At 38.9% G+C, this 26,930-nt stretch overlaps 1 pseudogene; it reads right to left on the bottom strand.

Moving 5' to 3' along the window:
• Positions 1-8,188: 8,188 nt before the first annotated feature.
• Positions 8,189-22,193, bottom strand: LOC131982586 (NACHT, LRR and PYD domains-containing protein 12-like; annotated as a pseudogene).
• Positions 22,194-26,930: the final 4,737 nt, after the last annotated feature.

Here is a 26,930-nt window from a genome sequence, read left to right as displayed (position 1 = left end):
AGGACGCACAGATGCGCCACCAACACGCACCAACAGCCTCATTGGCTTCCATATTAGAAACACAGTAAGATTTCTGAAAAATGGAGATGTAACAGCTTCTTTAGATCGCTCTAACAAAGCTTTTTTTTCATTTTTCTTAAAAAAAAACATATGTAGACGTTCAGGAAGAACTCGGGACGCTCAAAGTAAAGTCAGATCAATGATAGGTATTATGGTTTTGCCAAAAATGCTTTCTGTTCGAGGCCAGAAATTCCAGTCTGTCCACCTCTGGCTGCTCACTGTGGTGGAACATTCTCTACACCGGCAGTTAATTTCAGTTGATTGCTCTGCTCTGATTGGTTGACTCCACCTGGCCACCTGGTTGCTTAGCTTGCGTTTCTTCTGTGGTGTTTTTTCGATCGACTACTCCTCCCAGAGTTTTGGTCTCACATACACAAAAAAGGTATCAAATCGACCGGCTCGCCCATGACCAGTGCGGTATGACTTTTCTAAGGGCTTCGACAAACGGTTTTCAAATTATTGGGCAAAAACATGTAAAAAAAATCCCCCATATGCAACCCTATGGAGAGTCTAGAGTGATGAGGTCATCTCTCGAATGTAGAGGGAGAGGAAAAATTGTCACACCCCCTTTCACAACGAATGAACCGTTTCTCCTAGAAACTTGTATGAGGTGTCAGAGTACTCGGCATAGAGTCCCTGTTTCACTGGTGATTGATTACTCCGCCCCTTTTGATTAGCCACGCCCCTTTTTCTAAGTTGTGAACCGTTTGTCCTAGAGACTTGTATGAGGTGTCTGTGAACTCAGAGTCCCTGTTTAACTGTTGATTTAAGCCACGAGAATGACGGTCCAGAGGCAAGCACACAATCAAAATTTCTTTAGAAAATTTCTAGTTTTTTATAAATTTTTCACTTTCACAAGTAAAGGATGGAAACAAACAAACAAAAACAAAAAAGAACATCAGTTCAGATCCGTATAAATAATACTTGGGGTTACGGTAATAATGTGCAGTATGAGCAGTCAAGAAAATCCCTGCAGCATGATATTAGAGACATCAGCTCTACAGAACTCAAATAGGGTTCCCTCACTTTATAGGACTGGTCTGTTTTTGAATGCAATATGTGAGGTTCTCTAATGGCACTAGATACAAACACAACTCTCTGCCAGCTGTTAACAGATGGTACTTTTTCATTAATCCACTGCAATAAAATATTCTTCCTCGCTGCATAGGTAAGAATACAATACAAACTCTGATTATGTTTGGATGTTAAGGGTTGGCTTGGGAGGCCCAGTATGGAAGACACAGGGTTCATCTCCTCATCTTAACTTTTAAGTTTAGTAAATATTTAAAAGAAAAAAGATGGAGGGGGGAAAAAGGCTCTACAGTAAACAAAATATTGAAAGCAACAAAAATAAATCAGACCAAGTAAACATTAATTGTCCTCCATAAGGGTAACTCCACTACACTAAAAAAACATGAGGAGAAAGTATTTAGTTAAAAATATATATTTACTTTTAACTTGAACTGATTTGGATTTATTCAACGTCTAACAACTAACACACAACTAAACACACTTATTACTTCACTAAAATGATCAAATCACAATCACTATAGTATATTAATATTAATACCACATCTGAGGACAGCCATAATAGAAAATCCTTACCTTTGCTTATGTGGCTCTGGACAGAGTGAACCTGCAATGTTGAAAAGGAGAGACGGTTTTTATATCGTCTCCACCTACTTTCAGTTTGACTTCTTGGAAAAATATTATATGGGCAGATAAGCGGTAATAAACGTGTACTGATGCACTGGCATGTGTATTCATTAAATATGGAAAAAATAAAACTTTTACTTTGTCATGTAGTGGGAGGTTGTAAACCTTTTATAGTAAGTTTTTTAATATTTAATCAGTAGTGCTGACTACCAGTCAGATTAGTAGTGGAAATTATATTTTGACATATCAACTATTACAGATATTTAAAATTGAATTTGCACATGTTTAACATAATGATTGTAAGCAGTGGCATGACTTATTAATCCCTTAAATTAAAGACACTGTTGATATATATAATATATTCCAATTATATCTTAGATATCTATTTACATTTAACACAGCATCCCAGCTTTTGGGGAATTGGGGATGTATAAAAATCTAATAAAATGACATCTAAATATTTAAAAAGATTCCTAGATGTTCAGCAGCACTGACCTTCCTGCCATGCAGTCATCGACAAGCAAACGTCAAACAATCCTCAGTGAGCTTTTACTACACAGGTCATAAGAGAACAAACTGATGACTGATCTCCTTATCAAATGAAAATGGTGCAACTCCCAGCTGGCTTTGCACATTTATAACTTTATAGCCCCATAACCTCTGGAAATGACAGATTTGCACATTTTGCCACCATTACTTGAATAAGTTAGGACATGGTGGGTAACCAAGCTGAGGAGTTAAATGAAGACGAGCAGGAGGCCTCTCTTAAACTGATACATTCTTCCTCTCTGTGTGTTTACATGGCTGATACAGCTCAAGATTGTTTTAGGGGTCCATGAATGCAAAACTGGCAAACATGAATCCTAATTCTCAATTTAATGGCCAATATATTTGATCCTTGGACAAAGATTGAAAATTTTAAAAAAGGTCTCACCTATATTTGGAGTTGTGCCAGAACAATGTCTCATCCAAGGCAAGGCTTGACAAGTCATAGAGAGAGAGAGAGAGAGAGAGAGAGAGAGAGAGAGAGAGAGAGAGAGGGAGAGAGAGAGAGAGAGAGAGGGAAAGAGAGAGACAGGGAGAGAGAGAGAGAGAGAGAGAGAGAGAGAGAGAGTATGATTAACCTCTAGAGTCCATGAAACCACCTGCACATCACTTCTTCATGATGTGAAGACATAAAAATGAAGCAACATTGAGTCTCTCCATCAGCTTCCTTCCGTCTCTGATTCCTCTCTGACATCAACACTTGGATGAAGAACATCACGTCCAGCTGAACCTTTCAACAGCTGACCTGCTGGTCCTCCCTGCTAAACCCACAATACACCACAACATCAACATCAAGATTGCGCACATTCTAAGATAAAGAGGAAAAAATAAATAAATAAATAAATAATAATAATAATAATAAATACAATTATTATACAAAAAAAGAAGAAAAAAAAAAGTATAATAAAGGGAAAAAAAATCACAATTACAAACGCACACACATTTGTCTACGTATTTAGGCATGTATATATATATCAATATATATATAGTATTTGTTTATTTACTTATTTATTATTATTATTATTTTTCTTTTCCCATTTATTTAATTTTTATTTATTTATGTGTGTGTGGAAGTGTGTATATAGGTATATACATGCATATGTTTTCTTTCTTCCTTGGTTTCTTGTTATTCGGATTTAAATATCTTACCTTTTATTTTTTATTTGTTTATATTATTTATTTATTTTTATTTATTTATTTATTTTTTGCTCTTCCTACATTACCATTCCAATTAACTTAATTACTATATTATCATTATTTTCATTACTACTGTAACTATGATTGTAATACTTATTATCCTCATTTTGTTAATTGTATTTATTGATTTTATCAATACGAATAAGCTTACGACTAAATATTATGATTATGATAGTTAACTCCGTTGTTGCTATTAATATTACTACCATATCATCAACATAACTAAAGTTCCTTATCCTATTCAATTATCGGTAACACTTTCTATGAAGACTACATCTATAGTGCATTATGAGCGCATTCATAGTGAATTATAATGTCATTATAATCAATCATAATGCATTATGACTGCACTCGTAAACACATATAAAGCTTCATGATGCACTATATCAACAGTTATAAATATAGCTTATAATGACTTATAAATCCAAGTGTCTTATGAGTGCTCTTGACTGGTTATAAACTACAGGCTGACTGATGAGGCTTATAATACATTACAACTACTCATACCCCTCTATACACACACCTCATTAGCCGGGTTGAAGGTGGGGGCTCCAGGTCGGTTCTCCTGAGGCATGGCAACAAAACAAAAACAAACAAAGATTAAAAAAAACAATAAAAAATAACAATAATAATAAAACCAAATAAACCCACTCCTCAGCGGGCAGACCTCCTCCCATGGGTCTGGAAGTTGCCCACACCAGGAAGTGCCACAGCAAGATTGGCAACGGGCCAGCAGCCGCCTCAGGGTCCGGCTGCGGCCCAAGGCACAATCAACCAAAAAATAAATAAAAAAGGAACTCTTGTTTTTTGTTACCTGCCTCCCGCTGGGACGCCCGGCGGTGCTGCTTGGGGCCGGTCTGGGGGTCCCCTGGCCTGCCCCCCCTGATGCTCTGGTCTGGCGTATGTTGTTGTCGTGGCTATCATTGTCATGATGTGTTGGTGTATGTTGGGTCAATTATGTGTTTGATCTCGCACATCTTGTTATTGTGTAAGATGTTGTTCTGTATCACATTAAACTATATTGTGTGGTGATGTCTCCCGTCCCCCTGTATTATATTCTATATTATATTATATGTTGTTTATATTATATATTATTTTTTATGTATGTGGGTATGTTTATAGTTATTATTATTATTTTTAATATTATTATTATTTATTTTTATTTTTTTTATTTAATTTGTTATTTTATTTATTCTTGTTTATTTGTTTTCTCTCGTTAGCGCTTCTTGCTTTGTTTGCCTATTTATTTTCATTGTGTGATACATATAAATGAGCCATGTTATATATATTTTTATATATGTCATAGCATCTGCCCCTCATCCACATACACACAGGCACATACAGCTGTGATGCCTCTGTGCAAATCGTTTATCATTTATGTTTTTCTTTGTTGTTGTCTGTTTGTATGTCTGCTGTCTCTACTTGTGGTCCACATGGTGTAGTGTATTTGTCTCTCATGTCACTTTGTTTGTTACGTCATTTCACCAATAAAAAAATAAAAAATAAATGATTATATGCAGAAGTAAAAAAAAAAAAAAAGATTGACTCCCTGTGTCTTCCCCCACCAGGTGGGGAGAAACTTAGGGGTGCTGATTGATGACCAACTCACCTTTTCCAGTCATGTCGCCTCAGTTACCCGGTCATGCCGCTTTGCACTTTACAACATCAGAAAAATCAGACCTTACCTAACTCAACATGCCACTCAACTCCTGACACAAGCTGTTGTCATCTCTAAACTTGACTACTGTAAACCTCCTGACAGGCTGCACAGTGTTAAAATAATTTGAATATTACACTTGTTGAAAATGAAATGTTACTGTCTTCCTCTCTTTTCCTCTTTGTGATTTTTCTCCCAACAGTCATCACAGGTCACTATGCATGCGTAATTCACTAAACCTTGATAATGTCTATCTCTGTGCATTTATATTAATCAGGTAATATGATTTTGATACATTGATTGTGTTTGTGTGTTAATATTGATGTAGAAAACTATGATTACTTTAATTACATATATTCCATTTGCTTAAACTAATTAAGATTCTATAATCACAAAAAATAGTATTGTCTGTCTTATATTTTTTAACCTTTAAAAGAACATGCAGATATTGGAGAATAGTTGGCTCTTGTTATATTTCTGTAGGTCATAATAAGGCAGTATGTTCGTCATAACAAGTTTGTTAGCAGGTCACATGGCCTTGTCCTGGGCAGCAGTGATTGTTGTGGGACGGTATGAAAGAAGACTGGCCAATCAGCGATCAAGAGGGCGGGACTTCCTGGAGGAAATCGACCAGCATGTTTTGTAAACAAATGTTAGTATTTTAATGGGTTCCAGGGAGAGAGTCGTGGTTCAGACTTCACCAACTGAAACACGTCTGTTTGTATTCAGGGACATGAGTTAATTTTGAACCCGGAGATCTCTGTAAAGTGCACATTTTTTGACGTATTGTAATAACACTTTTGTTAAACTGAGAACTTGGACGTCTCCAGCTCTTCATTTCCCATCAACGAATGCGCAGAAAAATGGTGAGGTTTTTTCTGTTGGTGACAGATTATCAATTTTCAAGGTTTCCTCATGCAATTTTTCTAACAACAGTAAAACCGCTTCAGATGATCCAGAACGCGGCGGTGCTGGTCTACAACCAGCCAAAAAGGTCCCATGTCCCACCGCTGCTCATTGAGCTCCACTGGCTACCTGCTGCAGCATCAGATCCAAATCTCTAATGCTGCCTACAAAGTTGTCTCCGGCACTGCTCCTACCTACCTGAACCTGATTCAGACATATGCTACCTCACCACCACTGAGCTCCTCCAGTGAACGGTTCTGGCTCTGCCCCCCATTGGTCCAAGGCCATCCAGACTCTTTGTGTTTCTTGTTCCCCGCTGGTGGAACCACTACCAGTTCCTACCAGAGCAGGGGCGTCCCTCTCTACCTTTAAAAACCTCCTGAAGACCTTCAGAGAGCATCTTCTCTCCTAGACCACACGATAATTCTACTCCTCAAAGAATTGTAGCTAGCACTGATTGATGCACTGATAGCTCTTATTGCACTAGACCTTGATTGTTTGCTTTTATTCTTCCCGTAAGTCGCTTTGGATAAAAGCGTCTGCTAAATGACTAAATGTAAATGTAAAGTTCTGGCTTGAAACTCCATACCAGATTATTTTTTGATGATATTCGGAGATAATGTAAAATATATTTAGTGTAAAAATATAGAACTAGATATTATCCTCATTGTACCTGTTATATGTTATGTATGCAACCTTTGTTCATATTTATATGTATGCAAGATGGACATTTCTGTGTGTGAAACATCATTTTCAAGATCAGATTTTATATTTTTATACATCTCAGATCACCTGGCAATCACTATGGACATTGACGCCCCCATCCCCATCCCAAAGGACAAGCGTACCATTTAATTCAGAAACCTTAAATCCGTCTCCCCCTCCGCTCTCTCAGCCTCCCTTGCCATTCAAATGTCCACCGCAGTTTTCAAATTTATTTTTTGACAGTTTTAATCTCCAATTATTGTTCTTTTTCTCTCATTTTTTTTCGGCCGTCCCATTCATTTCAATGCAAAATTTTGTGCAGTTTTTCGCGACTTACGTCAGAAAATGCTTTGACTGGCCCAATCAGAATTCAAGACTTACCATTCTCTGTTATCAAACAAAAAAATGTAGCGCGCTATATGGGTCCTATTATCTCAAACACACTATCTGTGTGGCGTTACATAGAAAAACATTTTTCCATAGATTGTAAATTTCATGAACTTTCACCTATCTGGCATAATAATGCCTTGCTGTCTGGGTCAGTACCTTTGGAATTTCCACAATGGTCTAAACAAGGTATACACGTGTTAGGCGACATTTTAAACCATCAAGGACTTTGTTCCTTTAAAGACCTGAAGGATCGTTACTCACTTCCGGGCACTTCTTGTTTTGTTTTTTTATCTTCGGCTTCGCACTGTATTCAAAACATATGGGCCCTCATTTATCAAACGAGCGTACGTCAGAAAGTGATTTCTACGCAAGCCTCTGCATTTATCAATATGGACGTGAGCGGAGGGTACGATCAGATCTCAGTCTGCTCTCAGCTCGTGGACGCAAATTTGAGTCAGCGTGAAGTCGACACGTCTGAGTCTGAGAATTGATCTGAGACTATTGTATCGATGCCTGGAGCTGATAAAACTCTGTGCTGTTGTGTTTTTTAATAGTGACAAAGCAAAACATGCCGAAATGAAAAATTAACTGTATGTTGCATCATCAATAAATTAATGCGAACATTAAAAAAAATATTTTTTTGGTAAATTTAATCGCGCAAACATTTATTTATTTATTTTTTATTACTGTTGTTATTATTATTGGTTTTGGCTGCTGCTGTCTCCATCCAGCTGATTACTGACTTACAAACAATTATTTTTTTCTTTAAAGTTTTCTGAAATGTGATGTTTTAATATGCAAATTAAGTGTGAACTTAAATATATTCAAATAAATATTGTGCTTATATTTCCAGGAGATAAATCTGAATATTGGAGAAATCAAATGTTATTATTTTATTTTGTTGACAAATCTGATTTAAAGTTTTTGACTTTTATCATTTCATAAATCAGGAAATCCTGAAGATAAATATAAGACGACATCTGGTTTTCAAATAAGAAAATGACTCTGGATTGTGAAGGTAATGTCTTTATTCCTCTTTAAAACAGAATCAGATTTACATTTGTTAGAAGCTGCTGTTCTCGTGAGTCTTTAAACCTTTATTGAGATCAATCACGACAGACATTAGCAGCTACAAGACGCTGCTCCAAAAAAAACTGGATTCAAGAGAAAATCAGAGTTCAGCCCTGAGATCATTTCACCGTTTATAAGAAGAAAACATTTGTGACATTAAAGAAACAATCAGAGAATCAAATGTTAAACAAAGTGAAGCTTTATCCAACATTCAGACCACAGGACAGGAAGTCGTCTCCGTCCTACAGATCACACAGAGACACTGAGAAACCATAGAACCTGAACATAAACCCAGGATAAAGAGGTTCAGTGAATGTGGTGTTGAAGGTGTGGAGGTGGATCAGTGAGTCAGAGGAGACTCTGTAGAAGGACAGAGAGCCAGCAGGACAGTCCACATACACTCCTATTCTACCAGACCGGGGGGAGGAGGAGGAGAACAAGGAGGAGGAGGAGGAGGAGGAGTAGAGGAATGTTTCTCTGTTATTGTGCCTGACAGAGTAACCAACATCAGAGCACCTCAGACTCCAGGACTGATCATTGTATCCAAACCAACAGTCTTCACTGTCTCCTCTCCTGCTGATTCCTCTGTAACTCACTGCTACATGAACCCATCCTCTCCACTCGACCTCCCAGTAACAGCGACCAGTCAGACCATCTCTACACAGCAGCTGAGGCCAGAGGTCAAATCTCTCTGGATGATCAGGATATGACTGATCCTCTATAACAAATGTCACCTTCCTGTTGTTCTCAGACAGTTTGAGTTTTCTGTTTACTGTGTTTGTGTCCAGTGTGAGTTGACAGAAATCTGATGGAGAGAAAAAGACACAACACAGCAGCAGTTTATCATCAGACACATCTGAAGGGTTTATTCTTTCTTTGTGTCCTCATGTTGTTCATTTCTATCAAGTTTAATGATGACACATGTTGATAAATATCACAACTATTAACTTTGTATTTAAAGCTGTTTGTCTTCATTAGTCAAATGTAATCCACACTTACACTTCCTCACACCAGGTGTTAACCTGTGCTCTCCACCATGGTCCACCCTGGAGGAAGAAACACAGTCACAATGATTTTCTATCCAACATGAGTCCTAACTGCTGTTCAACATGAAGCAGAGCTCCTCAGTTTGTCAGTGTGACAGAGAAACAGACTGAAACTCTTCAAAAAGATAATGTGATGTATAAATATTAAGAGCTCAGTCACCACTGAACTGTCCTCCCTCATAATAAAACACAATGTGAAAGCTTGTCCCTTAAAATCAACAGAGGCCTCTAGGATAAGCACAGAGGCCAACCCGACCGCAGGGACCAATACCCACAGCAGTAATATTGCTGCTGCTGAACCTGAGGAAAATAACCTGACAGAAATCTGCACAATCCTCTTTTTCTACTCTACCAAAGTTTCACCTGTAGTTGTTTAGTGTTTTTGCAACACAAAAACAGTGAAAGTGTGACTGTGAAGTGGAATTGTGAAGTTAATAGCCTGATTCTCCTGCTGCAGCCTACAACCTGAGCAGAGCCGGCCCAAGGCATAAGCGAACTAAGCGACTGCTTAGGGCCCCGTGGCCGCTAGGGGCCCCCCAAGAGGAATTAAAAAAAAAAAATTATATATATATATATATATATATATATATATTTTTTTTAATTCCTCTTGAGTGATGATTTATATTTGATAAATACATCAAATATATATTATTGTACAAAAATAAAATGTTATGTCAACAGAGTGCTGCTACTGTAGGACTAGTGATTCTTCCTGCCTCTCTTTATAATTTAAAAGCTCCGCTGCTCCGGTAACGGGCCTCCTGCCTGCAGTGCGCAATGCTCATCCAAAGCAGGTAGTTGGAGGCAAAATATTGACGCAAAAAGGACATATCCTACAGTGGCAGAGAAAAGAAAGAGGAAGAAAGAGGAGGAGGAGAAAAAGCGCCAGATAAAGGTATGTTTTCATGGCTTGGTAATGGATTGTCTATCAAAGAGATTTGTGTGGCCGTTAATAGCAAATTACCTTGTTAAAAACGAGAGAAATGTGTCTTTTAACTGGCCGGTTAAATACATACTAGTCATGCTAACATGTTTGTATTTGACTTGATTACTACTGAGCTTAACTTTGCGTTGATTCTCGGGGTTGCTCCTATATATTTCTGCTTCAAAATAAAGTTTTTGCTAATGTTTGATAGCCATCATTAATTAAAATGTCACCTCGTTTGCTAGCAAGTGCGGTGCTAGAAATATGTTTTTGCATCAGGCTACTAGTTATAGTTTGACATTTGTTGTTTGCAAAAATTGTTTGCTACAGAGCAAGTTTATTTTTGTGAGTAAAATAAACATATTCTTTATCACATCAACTCATAAGATTTGTGAAACTTCCCCAGGATCTGTTAAAGTCCTTTGGAGGATCAGCCCAGTGCCAGTCCACATCCTCAGGCTCCACTGTGGGAAAGCATCAGGTGAGGGAAAGACTGTCACCGTACACTATACATTTGATTTATAAGTATCAGAATTGCACCTAGAGGGAAATTAATCTTGTCAAATATCTCATTAATATGTGTGTATTTCATCTTAGGTCCATCTCCATCATCTACAGAGCTCAGTCTGTCCCCCATCCTCTGTGTCCACTGTCCCCTCTGTGTCTGCAACCACAGCTGATTTACCTGGTCAGTTAACAGTAAACACCCTTTATAACTGCTTTTACTGCAGAACTTTCTGAGATTAATAATTATGTCCAAAACTGTAATTAATGTCCACATTGTTTCTCATTGTCTTTCTTTGGTCACTTCCTCAGCACCACAACGTCCCCTTGGTACCATGGATCATCATCATCGTCATCATCATCATCATCATCGTCATCATCATCATCATCATCATCAGCTCACGTTGACCAGCTGAGTGTCTTTCCTCTCTGATTTAAACAGGACTGAGCAGGTGATCAGAGGGCCTCTGCCTATTAACCAGAACTATTTAATTCCCCAAAAGGCATGCCACTATACCTATAGACAGTGAGTCAATGGAGAAAAAAGTCAAGCGGAGGTGGTTGATTTATTCATGAAGTAAAGGTGTTATATGATATATATATATATATACTGTAGATATTTCTAAGTGATTTTATTTGTTGTTGCACTTTATTATTGTTCTTGCACTACAATTTATTTTCACACAATGCTGTTGCAGTTTTTTGAAGCCAAAAATAATAAACCATATGACACTTTTACTAAATTATTTATAATATAGTTTTTTTATATAATGTTTTACCATTTGGAACAATGTGTAAATCAACCCTAGCTCGCTCTGCTAGTTGAATATGCTACATTTTGAGATTAAAAACCATATGTGACACCCTGGACATCAATCATTCATTGGTATTATTTGTATCATTATTGCATTGGTATTATTTATGTTATTAACTGGGCCACCCCCATAAATGTGTAAAGACATATCAGGCTGGAAAAAGGATAATGTAAACAACACTGCCAGAGCCGCAATGAGTTTATAGTAGGTGTGTTAATGATCAACAACCAATATTATTGGCAGAAATAGAGGGCCCCAAAATCGAATTCTACTTAGGGCCCCATGGAGGCTTGGGCCGGCTCTGAACCTAGTGCTTTCAATCTATAGGACTAACTGGCTTCTGGTTTATGGTAAAGTACTTTCTTTAGATTTGCTTTCTGTTTTGCTGTGGTTTTCTGCTATATTTATGGTTTTTTGCTCTTCTTCTTCTTCTTTTCTATTCTTTTCTTCTTTAACATATAGCACTCCTGTAGCAATGACAGTTAGCTCTTAAAGTTATGTACTTACTTGATTCCTGTGGTCTATGTCTAGTACCATCAGGTTGAATGCACTTATTGTAAGTCGCTTTGGACAAAAGCGTCTGCTAAATGACATGTAATGTAATGTAATGAACCTGAGCTTCATCTGCAGCCTATCCACCAGGCCTAGGCCAGGCGCAGGCCCTGGCTCAGACTACCACCACTGAGCTAGTGTGCTAACCTGTGATATTGAAGGATGCTTCGCGGTGGGGGGGGCAGGAAGGATAAAGGTAACTGCGAGGCGACTGGAAGAGATAGTTCATTCTGCCATCCAACTAACCAGAGTGAGTCTGAAATTATCAATATGGATGCTGTCAAAAAGCTAATTTCCCAGTCACTAGAACAACAGAAATCCCATTTTGTGGACATTCTTGATAGACAAGCTGACACTTTCAACAAGTTTGTTAAAATGATTATGGACTCCACTAATGAGAGACTGGATGCTATGAATAGGAATATCCAGGAGCTTAAGGACAGCATCCACTACACTCAGAAGGACGTTGATGAAGTTAAAATCAAGGTGCCCAAGCTCTCAATGGATCACAACACTCTGGAGAATGGCTTTTGCAAGATTTGTGACTGTCTTGTCACACTTGAGTCTAAAGCCGACTACCTTGAGAACCAATCCAGAAGGAACAATCTAATTTTTGATGGTTTGAAAGAATCTTTCTGTGAGAAATGGTAGGACACAGAGAAGCATGTCCAGAAACTTATCTCTGAGAAGCTGAACCTAGATGCCAGTGCTATGGCCATTGAGAGGGCCCATTGTGTGAAATGTGTAAAATGTATATACATACGTAAAAATGGTAAAACGCCTTCTTTTATAGAACATAATGGGATATTAATTACCAGACCCTATGATATAGCTAACTATTTCAACAAATATTTTTTACAAAAAGTTAATTCTATTAGGGATCAGCTGTTGCCGGGATGTTACAGGCAATCTATAGCTAATATAATAAATCACATTATGGTTAATAAAGATTGTTGCTTTGAATTTAAAACTGTTAGAGAGATATATGTCGAAAAACTTCTTCTTACAATTAAGTGTGACAAACCTTGTGGGTTGGATAATTTAGATGGCAAACTTCTAAAGCTTGCAGCAAAAGTAATAGCAAAACCTCTATGTCATATTTTCAATTTATGTTTTAAAAAATCTATTTATCCAAATCTATGGAAGATTGCAAAAGTCACTCCTCTGCCAAAAAACTGCAGTGTGTTACCTGTACTAAGCAAACTGTTAGAGGGAATCATGTTTAAGCAAATTCAGCACGACTTTGAAGTAAATAATATGAACTCTGATTTCCAGCATGCATATAAGGAAGGCTACTCCAGCAGCACTGCTCTTACATGTCTTATTGATGACCTGTTTACACAGATAGACAGGAAGTCAGTTGTAGGTGTTGTATTTTTGGACTTCAGTGCAGCTTTTGATCTGATTGACCATGAACTGTTACTCTTGAAGCTTTCAGCCTATGGTTTTAAAAACTCTGTGATTAATTGTATGATAAGTTATATGACTGACAGGAGACAGTGTGTTAAGTTTAATGGTGCTTTTTCAGATATAGAGACGCTTCAGTGTAGTATTCCCCAGGGGAGCTGCCTCGGACCTCTCCTCTATTCTATTTTTGTAAATGATATGCCATATGTATTGAGAAATGCAGGTACAGTAATGTACGCGGATGATACAACCATCTTTACATCTGCTAGCAGTACTGGACAAGTTAATAGGACACTTCAATATGAGCTAACACTGATATCTGATTGGGTTACAGCAAACAAGTTAAAGTTGAATATTTCTAAAACAAAATGTATGGTACTTGGGTCTAACTACTCACTTCGGTCTGAGCAGAAGTTGGTCCTCTCATTACATGGTGCAGCTATTGAGCAAGTTAGAGAAGCCAAATTGCTGGGCATTACTATAGATGAAACATTAACTTGGTCTATACCAGGGGTCTCAAGCTCGCGGGACGATAGTTTGCGGCCCCCACCTCAATATGAAAGTTTAATGTTCGTGCGGCCCGCGAGTTTGATACGAATCGCACTTTTCATTGATGTGTGCGGAGCTGAACGAACCGACCAATCACGGTGGGGTATATTGCTCTCGGGGGCGGGACATCGACTGGGCTTATTGCGAATTCGCGCCATTACCCCGGACCGCGGAAATTGCTGCTCAGCGGGAGAGAAAAAGAAGCGGAAAAGACGCATCAGCAAAACACTGAAACTTCAACGCAACAGTGACACCGTGTGGACTTATATGTTACACAGCCCCAAACATGTCTTTTTCAAAGAGAAAGGTTGGTGATGAGCACAGACAATTTCAGAAAAAGTGGGAAGAGCAATATTTCTTTGTTGAGCACAGGGGCATCCCAACATGTCTTATTTGCACAGAGATAGTTACAGTGCACAAAGAATACAATTTGAAACGTTATTTATTTAGTTTTTATTATTATTATTACTATTATTATTATTATTAGTTATTTCCATTTTATTTATTTATTACTGATTTATTTATTTTCTTCTTATGAATTTGTTAAATTTTTTCATCCTATTTTGTGTTAAAAAATAAAAATAAAGACATTTGATAACATTGGAATGTTTTTGTAAGAGCTTTTCTTGTGGAAAACCTGATGCGGCCCCGCCTCACCCAGACTCTACCTCCAGCGGCCCCCGGGTAAATTGAGTTTGAGACCCCTGGTCTATACATATAAAGAATATAGTTAGTAAAATGAGTAAAAGTATTTCAAACATTAGAAAATATGCATGTTTTTTAACTGACAAGCTTGTTATTCAATCATTAGTCTGCCAAATGGTCTGGCACCTCAAAAGAAGAACTTGCTAAACTCCAGCTCGCTCAGAATAGAGCCGCACGACTGGCACTTCACTGTTCTATTAGGAATAATGTAAATGCTATGCATGATAAACTCTCCTGGATGAAAGTAGAGGATTGATTGGCTTTCAGTTCTATTTTGTATTTGAATAATATTTGTACTTTGCGTAAACCCAGCAGCCTGTTTTCTCTATTAGTACCTACCAAGATCACAAATGATTATGATACCAGACAGGCCTTAAGCTGTCGTTTTAGACTACCTAGACCTAGGACAAATGCACTGAAAAGAACTGTATTGTACAGAGCTGCATTCGACACGGTAGATCACAGGACCCTGCTCTCACGCCTGGAGCATCATGTTGGTATCAAGGGTGCTGCCCTCATGCTGCTCCAGTCCTACCTTACTGACAGGAGCTTCTCAGTGCATTTGGGAGATTTTTCTTCTAGTGTGACCCCTCTTACTTGTGGGGTGCCTCAAGGGTCCATTCTAGGCCCTTTACTGTTCACACTGTACATGTTGCCGCTTGGTTCCATTCTCCGCAAACATAATGTGTCTTTTCATTGTTACGCTGATGATGTTCAGATTTATCTCCCCATACAAATGAATTGTAAAGACTCTGTACAATCTTTACTTGCCTGTATAACTGACATCAAGACTTGGATGAGCCTCAGCTTCCTAAATCTGAATGACAGCAAGACAGAGGTCATTGTGTTTAGGCGTCATAAACATTACAGCGACTGTGCTGATGCTCTGCCCTCCTCCCTGGGTTAAAAAAACTGCTCTGTCATTAGGAGCCTTGGTGTCACTTTCGACAGTGATTTTAAACTTGACAAGCAAATCGGCTATGTGGTCAAAAGTGCCTTTTTCCAGCTGCGACTTTTGGCCAGGGTAAAACCGTACCTCTCTCCTAGTGACCTGGAGAAGGTTATTCATGCTTTTATCTCTACAAAGCTGGATTTTTGTAACTCGCTGTATGTAGGTCTAGACCAGCGCTCATCGGACGCCTGCAACTTGTACAGAATGCTGCAGTGCGTCTTTTAACAGGCACACAGAAACGTGAACACATAACCCCAGTTCTGGCCTCTCTACACTGGCTTCCTGTCCGTTTCAGAATAGATTTTAAGATCCTGATGTTTGTTTTTACAATTTTAAATGGATTGGCTCCAGCATATTTGACCGAACTCATACAGGTTCACAGACTGACTAGAGCTCTGAGGTCTAATGAGTCCTACCTGGATGAGCCTAAATGCAGGCTAAGAACAAAAGGCGATCGCTCTTTTGCAGTGGCTGCCCCGAAGCTGTGGAACAGTTTACCGCTGCATATCCGGTCGTCAAAGACTTTGGACAATTTTAAATCTTCTCTTAAGACTAATTTTTTCTCCCAGGCTTTCCAACCTGCGTGAGAAGAAAGTTGTTTCTGTGTGTTGTATTGCACATCTCATGTAATATATTATTAGACTAAATTGTCTTTTATTTTTATTTGTGAGTTTATTGTTATTCAACTATGTATCTTGTATTGGATTGGATTTTTTGTTGTTATTCATTTATGTAAAGCACTTTGGTCAACCTTGGTTGTATATAAGGTGCTCTAGAAATAAATGTGACCTTGACCTTGAGAGCTATTGTATACTGGAATGGACTTCCGTACTGCTTCATTCTTAAGTGTAAGAAATCAGGATTTAGAAGGGAATTGAAAAAAGCTGTTTTGAGAAAAGAAATTAGGTTAAATTCAGTTGACTGATATCTGTAAAGCTGCAGAGTGCCTTATTTTGTATTTATTTGTTTAAACTTGTACAGAGACAGCTCTTAATGAATTGATCTCTGAATGTGTCTGTGTATATGTGTGAGTATGTATGTGCAGGTGCTTGTACTATGTATGTATATACTTGTACTGTGTATGCATGATGCATGTGAATGTCACATTTATTTGTCTTGCTTTTTAGGGACCCCAGGAAGAACACTTGTCACCATGGTGACAACTAATGGGGATCCAATAAACAATAAACTGTCTGTCCTGCATTCACACATGAACAGAGGGTTCATGAATTAATGAGACTGCTTCTCTGTTATGATGCATATGAGAAATAAAGCTGGACTACAGTGGTAGCTGTACCTGGAACCTAAACAGTGAAGGAATACCCTTGGACCAAACAATATCTATACAATAGAACAGCTTTCTTATATTTCATTAAAATCATAATGATGTTCTTATGTTTACTGCTAACTGTTTTTACTTTTGATTTAGATTTTTAAAGGTTTTCTAAATTTAGTATTGAAATGAAGAAGTTTACTGTAAAACTTTTTTATGACATTTTACTTTCTGCCAATTGTTTTGTTTGTCCTTACTGTACTGTGTCCATATCTGAGACAGCCTGATAAGATGAGATTCAACTTTGTTGTCATTGAACAGAGTAAGAAGTACTAGGACAACAACATTTTGCACTGAAATGAATGGGACTGCCTGTCTGTCCATACCTTAGAGTGTCTGTCTGTCTGTCTGTCTGTCCATACCTAAGAGTGTCCAGTCTGCAGCTTGGATCCTTCAGCAGCTTCACTCCTGAGTCTCCTGGATGATTGTAGCTCAGGTCCAGCTCTGTCAGATGGGAGGAGCTGGACCTCAGAGCTGAGGCCAGAGAAGAACAGCCTTCCTCTGAGATCAGACAGCCTGACAGACTGGAATAAAGGAGATAACATAAATACAGGGTTTAAGAACACTATCTCAGCAGGAAAACACTACAGAAGTTGCCCATCTTCACTAACGTGGAGATACGTTTAAATTGAACTTAAAGGATTTAAAATATCAACTGTGAATGGTAATGAATACTGACCTGAGGGTTTTTAGTTCACATAGTGGACTCTTCAGTCCAGCAGACAGAAGGTTCACTCCTGAATCCTTCAGGTCATTGTTACTCAGGTCCAGGTCTCTCAGATGGGAGGGGTTGGACCTCAGAGCTGAGGCCAGAGAAGAACAGCCTTCCTCTGAGATCAGACAGCCTGACAGACTGGAATTAAGGAGATCACAAAAATACAGGGTTTAAGAACACTATCTCCGCAGGAAAACACTACAGAAGTTGCCCATCTTCACTAACATGGAGATACATTTAAATTGAACTTAAAGGATTTAAAATATCAACTGTGAATGGTAATGAATACTGACCTGAGGGTTTTCAGTTCACATAGTGGACTCTTCAGTCCAGCAGACAGAAGCTTCACTCCTGAATCCTTCAGGTTGTTGTTACTCAGGTCCAGGTCTCTCAGACTAGAGGACTGGGAGCTGAGGACTGAGAACAGGGCTTCACAGCTTCTCTCGGAGAGCTTACAGCCAGTTAACCTGGAGAGGAAAAGAGATGAACATCGGATAATTATTTTATTGTCTTGAATTTCAGAAAACATGTTTCATGTTGTTCATTTATCCACTCACAGAGCTTTGTTGGAGGCTTTGACCACTGGCAGCAGCCTCAGAAGAGCCTCCTCTGAAGCAGAGTATTTCTTCAGGTCAAACACGTCCAGATCTGTTTCTGATGACAGTAAGATGAAGACCAGAGCTGACCACTGAGCAGGAGACAGTTTATCTGAAGAGAGACTTCCTGATCTCAGGGACTGTTGGATCTCTTCGACTAGAGAACGATCATTCAGTTCATTCAGACAGTGGAACAGGTTGATGCTTCTCTCTGCAGACAGATTCTTCCTGATCTTCTTCTTGATGTACTGGACTGTTTTCTGATTGTTCTCTGAGCTGCTTCCTGTCTGTGTCAGCAGACCTCGTAGGAGGTTCTGATTGGTCTCCAGAGAAAGACCCAGGAGGAAGCGGAGGAACAAGTCCAGCTGTCCAGTTGGACTCTGTAAGGCCTTGTCCACAGCACTCTTGTAGACATGTTTTAGTTTAGGTTTGTCTCTGAAGACTTTGGACCACCATCTTGCTTCTGCCATCAGATTGACTCCAGAGTTTATGAAGGTCAGATGGACATGAAGAGCAGCGAGAAACTCCTGAACACTCAGATGGACGAAGCAGAACACCCTGTCCTCGTACAGTCCTCTCTCCTCTCTAAAGACCTGTGTGAACACTCCTGAGTACACTGAGGCTGCTGTGATGTCGATGCCACACTCTTTCAGGTCTGAGTCATAGAAGATCAGGTTTCCTTTCTGCAGCTGATCAAAAGCCAGTTTTCCCAGAGATTCAATCATCTTCCTGCTCTCTGGACTCCAGTGTGGATCTCTCTCAGGTTTACCATGATACTTGACGTTTGTCCGTTTGGACTGAACCACCAGGAAGTGGATGTACATCTCAGTCAGGGTCTTGGGCAGCTCTCCTCCCTCTCTGGTTTTCATCAGCTCCTCCAGAACTCCAGCAGAGATCCAGCAGAAGACTGGGATGTGGCACATGATGTGGAGGCTTCGTGATGTCTTGATGTGGGAGATGATTCTGCCGGCCTGCTCCTCATCTCTGAATCTCTTCCTGAAGTACTCCTCCTTCTGAGGGTCAGTGAACCCTCTGACCTCTGTCTCCATGACAACACAGGGATCAGCAGGGATCTGATTGGCTGCTGCAGGTCGTGTGGTTATCCAGAGGCGAGCAGAGGGAAGCAGTTTCCCCCTGATGAGGTTTGTCAGCAGCACATCCACTGAGGTGGACTCTGTGACATCAGTCAGGACATCAGTGTTGTCGAAGTCCAGAGCAAGTCGACACTCATCCAGACCGTCAAAGATCAACACAATGTGGAACTCTTCAAACCTGCAGATTCCTGCTGCTTTGGTTTCAGAAAAGAAGTGATGAACAAGTTCCACCAAGCTGAACTTTTTCTCTTTCAGCACATTCAGCTCTCTGAAAGTGAATGGAAATGTGAAGTGGATGTCCTGGTTGGTTTTGTCTTCAGCCCAGTCCAGAGTGAACTTCTGTGTTAAGACTGTTTTCCCAATGCCAGCCACTCCCTTTGTCAGCACTGTTCTGATTGGTTCATCTCTTCCAGGTGGGGCTTTAAAGATGTATTCTTGTCTGATTGTTGTTTCTGGTCTGTCTGGTTTCCTGGATGCTCTTTCAATCTGTCTGACTTCATGCTCCATGTTGACCTCTGCAGTTTCTTCCTTTAAGATGTAGATCTCTGTGTAGATCTGATTCAGAAGGATCTGGTTTCCTTTTTTAGTGATCCCCTCAAACACAGACTGGAACTTCTTTTGTAATCTGGATTTGATTTTTCTCTGGCACTCAGCAAGAATCTCTGAATGAAGAGAACAATGAAACCAATGAGGGGTTGTTACAGTGAATGAGAGTCATGAACTTGTTTTCTAACAAGTGTTCACATTTCTTTATGTGTAAAATCTGTTCAGCTCGATTGACAACTGCAGTAGGTCCTGAAAAGGTGAAACCAGAGACCAGTCCAGATCGAGTCCAGTCGAGGGAAGTAATATTGTCCAAACAAACTTACAGACTTCAGTGTGTGCACATTTTAATCAGTTAGAAGCAAACAAAAACAGGATTGTCTGCCTTTGGTTCATTTTATAATCCAAAGTGCAACACAACAAACATGTCTATATTTGTAGATCAGTGAGATGTTAACTACACACCTCATGTTTGTTAAAGTCTCTGTAATCTACAACTTCAATCTTTGTTACATCCATTTTTAGAATAATAATGATTCTGACTTACCTTTAGGTTCGAAGGAAGTGTTTGATAATTTCTTCTCTAGTTCATTTTGATTTATCTTCACTAAAACTGTTCTGGTCACTTCAATCGTGTTTATACTGTAGGTCTGAAACATCTGATCTATGGTTTCCATGCGGTTTGCATCCTCCAGTTGACTCTTTGGGATTTTTGGGAGGCCTTCTAGCGCCCCCTGAAGGAACCACTTGAATTTTTTAAAGTCCTCAGCTCCCAAATCTTCTAAAGTTCTGAAGAGGACCTCTTGAGGTGTCATTTTTTCCATTTTTTCTCCCTGCAAAGACCCAAAAGATGCCCAAAAGAAATAGTCACTTTAAAAATACAGAATGAGTTATGACGAAGATAGGTTTATTAGTTTTAAGCAAAATATCATAAGTTTTCTACTGTTGGTAGATCAGAGCTGCAACAATGACTGGACTAATTAATCAACAGAAAATGATGGCCAGCTAATAATTGTGATAATTAATTGTTTAAATTGTTAAGATATTTTTTCGAATACACAGATATGACAGAATGATATTTTAAACCTCTCAGTTATGGATATTTCCTGAATTTCTGACTATGTTTGTGTTTTGGACTGATAGACAAAAACATTTAAAGATATCAGCTGGACTCTGACAAACCAAACTGACTTTTACTGACAATTTATTCATCATAACTTTAATATTCTGGAAAAGCATGTTATACATTTTTGTTATTATTACATAATTTATCAGGAACAACAATAACATGCTGTAGACGTGTTGCATTTAATATTTCTGTCTGTCCCTTGTGAGGCTTTTCTGTTGAAAGATACTGGCAGATTAATTGGTAATGAAACCTGTCATTAGTTGCTGCCCTTCCTGTGTAACACTTCATCACAGAAACCCAGTCACAGACATCACTGCAGAGCGTGTAGTTCCATGATCTGTCCACTGGGTGATGCTAACTGACCATTGTTGGGACCCCAGATGGTTTCTGTTCATTTGTGCATCTTTGATTGGGTTTAATAGAAAATTGTTTTTAATTTGTTGGCCTCTTAAAATAGCAACTGAGTCTCTTTTGTTCTCCAACAAAGAGTCCGTCCACCAGGAGCCCTCACAGCTTCACCTACATGAGAAGACCTCAGCCTCAACATTTACTGTTCAGAAGAACCTTTGGACCAACAGCCAGCAGCCACACAGAAGCCTGCCTCAAGGTTCCTGATTAGTTAACAGAGGTTTTAGTAAGCAACACGTTAGCCCAGAGACCACAACACAAGGTGTGTCAGCTCACTGTGAAGGCAACAGGAGCCAACAAAAAGAGTTAGCACTGAGCAGCTAACCAAGCAACGGACAACAAGGAACCAACTGTCCCAGCTCTCGCTTTTCTCTGCAGATGGATAAAATCCTCCCCCTTTGTGGACTTGGCAGTAATGTAACTGGGCTTGGCATTAACATAGCCACAAGATCTGAGTTGTGTTACATTAGCTCCTTTCAGACTGTTTTTTCAAGCTGCAACATTTCCTCCTCTGTGACGTTTCACCTTCAACCTGAACATCCCAGAGGCGTAATGAGGGACCAAGTGATCCCGGCTCTGTACCACCTTCAGAGGTAGTAACAGAGGTGTTATATTTGGTGAGGCTGTTCGAAGTGCGATCAATGTGAACCAACAGAGCCAGCAAGTGAGAAAATATGCAACATGCGTTATTTGTGCAACCAACAGCCGGATAATAAGAAACGAAGTGGACATTATCATCAGAAACACGCCTCTCACTGCTGCTCTGTCACTCTCCACCACTCTTTGTTCTGTGATGCCAGATTACAATGTGAATGGAACCACATATTACGATGTTGTGGTACAAGTATGAATCTAATGAGAAATGACAGCAGAGCCCATTACACAACTTCTGCGGAAACACAGTATAAGAAGGGCTATTGGGTATTATTGTTGTGATCCCTGTGAAGAACAATAACTTAAATGTTGGTTTTGTAGCGTCTCCAGTGGCACACCTGGTAGAGCATATACCATAGAGGCTCAGTCCTCGTGAGCGGGCAGCCCGGGTTTGGATCTGGCTCGGAGCCCTTTCCCAGATGTCTTCCCCTCTGTCTCCCCCTTTCACTCTGAATATCTCTCTATCATTAAAGCTATAAAATGCCAGAAAAAATGTTTTTGATGTTTTAGTTTGTGTGTTGTTTTTTTAATTTGCTTTCTTGTGAGTAAAAGCTTTTTGGAATACACATGCTGTCCATTTAATGTTGCATAAGAGTGAATGATACCTACCTCTTCTATGCAAAGAACTCCATATTCCTTCGACCTTTACGAAACATTATTAAGGTATTTCTTGTTATAGATAATGAGTTAATTATCAATCACAGTTCATAATTTACAATTTAATAATTTTATGAGAATGATTCAGTTCAATTTGCTGTCATTGCTCTGTTGTACAGAGTGCTGTGCCACCAGAGGTGACTTGACTTGAGGTGACTAAATCAAATTATATTATTGAGTATGATGAATAATTTATTAATATAATTAATAATTTTTTCAGTGACAGACACTTTTGAACAGTGACACCACTGTAAATGGTGCTTTAGGTTGAGGCAGAGTAAACCCCAAAAACGTTTATGTATTCCTTTAGAAATTAACTTTTCTGTATGAAAATGTGGAAAAAGGTTTTCTATAATGATTAGAGCAACATAGGAACCATCTGAATGCTCTGCACCAGAATGTAAATTATTAGATACCACTTTCTGAGCAGCAGCTTGTAAAAGTTTACAACATATTCACTCAGAACAATGAGTGTGAACATGACAAATAACCAAACAACAATACATCTATAGACAAGAAAGTGAAAACTGTGTTATATCTAAATATCTCATCACAAACACACCATCATCAAATTGAATTATTCAGATTAAACTCAATGTTCCATAAAACTGTTTATTTTTTAAAATAAGAATACTGTTATTATGATTTAGATAAAATTCAACCCTTTGACAGAGAAATGGACAGAAGTGTGTGTCAGATGTTGTTTACAACAGATAAAATGTTTTAACTTCTCTGTCCGACAGGTTTGGACATTCTCTACATTCTTCACTGATGATAAAAGATTAGATTAAAATGTAAATGGTGATAAATATACATGAGAAGAACTGCAGAAATACATGAAAATCTATTTAAAATCATTGTAATTTAACTTCCTACCTGACACTTTCCACCTTCATGTGTGGAGGAAACTGTGGGAGAGGAGGAGCTGCTCGTTTCTTCCTCATCAGTCCTGGTGTCTGTGAGCGTCTGAGCTGAGGACGCCATCACACCCTCACAACTTCACAGTCCAAGTCTAAAAATAAAACATCATAGTGACGTGAAAACCAGTCCAACATGTGGGAGATGTCAGCCCATCAGGAGTGTTTTTATTTCCTTGTTCCACTCCTTTATTAGGTGTTTAGCTAATTCTTGTTCTCATTGTATAAAGTATTTCAATCAGCCCTTTGTTTAGCTTTTCTGCTTCAAGTTACTGGCAGATTTGTTTGTAATAAAAAACGTTAATTTGTTTCAGCCCTACTTCAGAGAGCCTCCACCCTTTCCTGTGTAACACTTTATCACAGAAACCCAGTCAGAGAAATCCCTGATGAGAGGGTGTAGCTCTGTCACCTGTCCACTGGATGGTGCTAACCAACCAGCTCAGTTCAGACAGATGAATCACTTGCTAGTCTGACTATTGACACACAACTGCCCTCATTTATCAAACCAACATATGACAGAAAGTGAGCGTAAAGTGGCCGCACGATCATTTCTATGCAAGGCTCAGCATTTATCAATGTGGACGTGAGGATCAGATGTCAGTCTGCTCTCAGCTCGTTACGCAGGTTAGAGTCAGCATGAAGTCCACACGTCTGAGTCTGAGAACTGATCTGAGACTGTTGTATCGATGCCTGGAGCTGATAAAACTCTGTGCTGTTTTGTTTTTAATGGTGACAAACCAAAGCTTGTTTAGGCTACATAATTTATCATTAAAACATCATGTATCAGTAAAACATAATTTATCATTAAAACATCATTAATCATTAAAACATAATTTATCATTAAAACATAATTTATCATTAAAACATCATTTAAAATAAATACACCCTGCGACTGTGAAATTCTTTAACCAATATATTAGCCGAGGTTATTAAATGTTGTTGAGAGAATTATTACTAAATGTAAAGAAGTGAATAATCTCTCTCCATCATAATAATAATAACAATAATTAGATATTATATAGACTATTAGGCTTTATATATCATGATGTATAAATTAGATAGTTGAATGCTCCACTGCTACTCTGCTGACAGTACCACTGATTTCCTTCCTTTTCTCTTTTTCTGCTGCCAAACTAAACCAGTTTGTTGTTGCAGCTGTTGGACGTCAGTGTTTCACTTTCTGACTCTGAGAAATTCCTCTTCTTTTGGATTAAAACTTACTTTCAAACATTGTTTACCTCCTTCAACCAAAAAGCTGAGAAAACTTTAAGTCTGTGCTCCGAATGTAAAATATTCAGTGAACTTGTTTGAGTTTGTAACTATAAGTACTTTTATTTCATAAACCTCCGTCGCTGCGTATTTCTGTAAAATGTCTATTTCCTCCTGTTGTCATTAGTAACGGTGCACTTTGATAATAAAGCTGACTTAAAAAAAAGAAAAGGAAGAAACTCTTTTTGGCCGTATTGCGTCTTTCGGTGTTGTAAACTCTGGAGGCGAGCCATCTGAATCAGGTATATATTATATATATATTATATATATTAGGGCGTGGTATTTAAATGAGGTTTGTTTCGAGCCGCCACATTTATCAACAGCTGATCATTCTCACGCTGTGATTGGAGAGATACGATCGTTTGATAAATCACACATGAACCCTGTCGTCAGACCAAATATACGATCAGATCTGAGCTGGTTTCTACGCTCGTTTGATAAATGAGGGCCACTGTGAGTTGGTGTGACCACAGGTACAAAGGTATTTTGTTCATTTGTGCATCTTGGACTGATTTTAATGCAAATGCAACATCATTTTTCATTTGTTTGCCTCTTAAAAATGGCACAAAATGCTCCATCCATCCAGGTTCTTTAAGCCTCTGGGACAGTTGAGACCTGGACTGTGCTAAAGTCTGTTCAGTTAAACCAGGTCTCAGTGTTAGAAGATGTCTACATTTAACCACTTAACACTTCATTTATACACATAACATCAGAGTATTAACAGTTAAGAAATATAAACACACCTGAGCCAAGTGGATCCAAGCTGTCAGACCAGTTCTGACAAGTTGGACTAGGACTTTATTCTACATTGTCAAAACGCGCCCTGTCCAATCAATGTGTTGTTTACTATTACTTTAAAAAAATAAAAATATTTTTTTATTTTCAGGTTGTTCCCCCACCTTGAAAAGGAAACTGCAGATAATACAGGACAAAACTGTATCAGTTGTATTACTGTATCCACAAATGTATTGTTTTCAATAATTAAAATAAGTGTTATGATGTAAAGCCCCAAACTTTTGTAACATCCTGAAGAACAAAAAGTATTTTAGGGGTTTATGTGTGTAGAGAGAAAACAAGATCTGTGTCTTTAAATCTTTAAGTCATGACAAAAGGTGAGACACAAAAACTGAAGAGAGAAACAGATAAAAGATGAACACACCTGAGCTGAGTGGATCCAAGCTGTCAGACCGGTTCAGACATTCCAGACATTTTTCACTGATGACGTGAACTCAGATTACAATCAAACTGTTGATTCTACCTGAGAAACATGAACAACATTACTTTTACATTTTAAAAGCATTGTTCTTTAACTCAGAGAGAAATCCTGCAGAATAATTAATATGTATACTTTTTAAACAGTCAATCAGCATCAAGAAACATTCCTCCTGTGCAGTGAAACAGTGACGCAGCATGAAGTGATCAAAGTGATCCTGATGATGAAACATTTACAGATTCCTCTGGTAGGATTCTCACCTGCTGAACTCACTTCAGGTCCACTTACAGACACTTTCCACCTTCATGAGTCGAGGAAACTGTGGGAGAGAAGGAGCTGCTCGTTTCTTCCTCATCAGTCCTGGTGTCTGTGAGCGTCTGAGCTGAGGACGCCGTCACACCCTCACAACTTCACAGTCCAAGTCTAAAAATAAAACAACAGAGTGACGTGAAAACCAGTCCAACATGTGGGAGCTAGACCTGCTGCAGATTCAGACATGAAGCTGCTGTGTGATCTGAAGGAGAGTCCACACTGCAGACTGGAGACTCTGAGGTCAAACTCTCCTTCCACCTCATCTTCCTCTTCTCTCTCTCCTTCCACCTCATCTTCCTCTTCTCTCTCTCCTTCCACCTCATCTTCCTCTTCTCTCTCTCCTTCCACCTCATCTTCTCCGTCTACCTACCTCGAAACTGTGGCCGACATCGCTAACTGTGCACAACGTCAGCAGCTGATCATAAACAATGCAGCATGGCTAACTGT

Source organism: Centropristis striata, chromosome 13 (genome assembly GCF_030273125.1).
Source record: "Centropristis striata isolate RG_2023a ecotype Rhode Island chromosome 13, C.striata_1.0, whole genome shotgun sequence".
NCBI lineage: Eukaryota > Metazoa > Chordata > Actinopteri > Perciformes > Serranidae > Centropristis > Centropristis striata.
Note: the sequence above shows the minus strand (reverse complement) of the source record. Positions and strands in the feature narration are given on the sequence as shown.